The sequence below is a fragment of the Geospiza fortis genome, unplaced genomic scaffold (assembly GCF_000277835.1).
Source record: "Geospiza fortis unplaced genomic scaffold, GeoFor_1.0 scaffold500, whole genome shotgun sequence".
In the NCBI taxonomy this organism is placed as follows: domain Eukaryota; kingdom Metazoa; phylum Chordata; class Aves; order Passeriformes; family Thraupidae; genus Geospiza; species Geospiza fortis.
The window spans coordinates 1,180-3,013 of NW_005055257.1; the positions used below are offsets into that span (position 1 = coordinate 1,180).

General features: G+C 35.6%; 1 long non-coding RNA gene across 1 annotated transcript in view; it reads right to left on the reverse strand.

Annotated features, from left to right (window-relative positions):
• Positions 1-1,467: 1,467 nt before the first annotated feature.
• Positions 1,468-1,834, reverse strand: part of LOC115949254 — a 5,079-nt gene continuing 4,712 nt past the window's right edge. The window contains exon 3 of the long non-coding RNA XR_004082810.1: positions 1,468-1,584. This is a non-coding gene — a long non-coding RNA (uncharacterized LOC115949254). The remainder of the gene's footprint in view (positions 1,585-1,834) is intronic.

Consider the following 1,834-nt stretch of genomic DNA (forward strand, 5'->3'; position numbering starts at 1 on the left):
TGGATAAAATGGGAAAAAATCTGTGAGGATTTCCAAGAAAATCAGGAAAAAAAAATTAAAAAATTTTGTAATAAATAGTTTAAAACATGATGGAAAAAATCGAAAACATTGCTGGAAAAATCAGAGAAAAATCAGGGAAAAATCAGAAAAAAATCATTAAAAAATCAGGAAAAAAATCAGAAATAAACAGAGAAAAATCAGAAAAAATCAGAAAAAAATCAGAAAAAAATGAGAGAAAAATGAGAGAAAAATGAGAGAAAAATGAGATTTTGGAGGGGTTAAAATGGGGTTAAAGGGGGAAAATTCCACTGAAAAGGGATCTGGAAGGGATGGATGAGCTCTGTAGGATTTTGGGGAATTTTGGGGTGGTTTTGGGGGTATTTTGGAGTATTTTGGGATTTTTTTAGAGTATTTTGGGATTTTTGGGGGTATTTTGGAGTGGTTTTGTGGTATTTGGTGGTGTTTTGGGGCATTTTGGAGTATTTTGTGATTTTTGGGGGTATTTTGGGGTGGTTTGGGGTATTTTGGGGTAGTTTTGGGTATTTTGGGGTGGTTTGGGGTATTTTGGGGTGGTTTCGTGGTATTTTGGGGTGGTTTAGGGTATTTTGAGGTGCTTTTTGGGTATTTTGGGGTGTTTTGGGGTATTTTGGAGTATTTTGCGATTTTGGGGGGTATTTTTGGGTAGTTTTGGGTATTTTGGGGTGGTTTGGGGTATTTTGGGGTGGTTTGGGGTATTAGAAAAAAATCAGAGAAAAATCAGAAAAAAATCAGAAAAAATCAGTGAGAAAATCAGAAAAAAACCCAGTGAAAAAATCAGAGAAAAATCAGGAAAAATCAGTAAAAAAAAATCAGAGAAAAATCAGAAAAAAATCGAAAAAATCAGAAAAAAAATCAGAGAAAAATCAGGAAAAAATGAGAGAAAAATCAGAAAAATATCAGAAAAAAATGAGAGAAAAATCAGAGAAAAATCTGAAAAAAATCAGAAAAAAAATCAGAAAAAATCAGAAAAAAATGAGAGAAAAATCAGAAAAAAAAATCAGAGAAAAATGAGAGAAAAATCAGAAAAATACCAGAAAAAAAAATCAGAAAAAAAAAACCAGTGAAAAAATCAGAAAAAATTAGGAAAAAATCAGAAAAAAAAAGCAGTGAAAAAATCAGAGAAAAATCAGGAAAAATCAGAAAAAATCAATGAGAAAATCAGAAAAAAAACCAGTGAAAAAATCAGAGAATAATCAGGAAAAAGCAGAAAAAAAAATCAGAAAAAAATCAGTAAAAAACCGAAACAAACCCGAAAAAAATCAGAAAAAAATCCGAAAAAAAACGAAACAAACCCCGAAAAAAATCAGAAAAAAATCCGAAAAAATGCCCTAAAATGCCCTAAAATGCCCTAAAATCAGCGGGGAGAAGTCTGAGAACGCTGAGAAGCAGCAATGGCCCCGAGTTTGTGGGTTCGGCCCCAAACGTGCTCACCTCGTTGAGGTAATCCTCGAGGTCGGCGAGGATGCGCAGGTAGAAGCGCGGAACGCCGTCCCGGTCCACGACGCCCTTGGCCTTGGCCCAGGCCCGGCCCAGCAGCTCAAACTGCTGAAATAATTGGGGAAAAATGGGGGGGATTGGGTGAAAAATGGGAAAAATGGGGGAAAGTGGGGGAAAATGGGGAAAAAATTGGGAAAAAATGGGGGAAAAATGGGGGGAATTGGGTGAAAAATGGGAAAAATGGGGGAAAGTGGGGAAAAATGGGGAAAATATGGGAAAAAATGGGAAAAAATGGGGGAAAATGAGAAAGAATAGGGAAAAATGGGGGGAAATTGGGTGAAAAATGGGAAAAATGGGG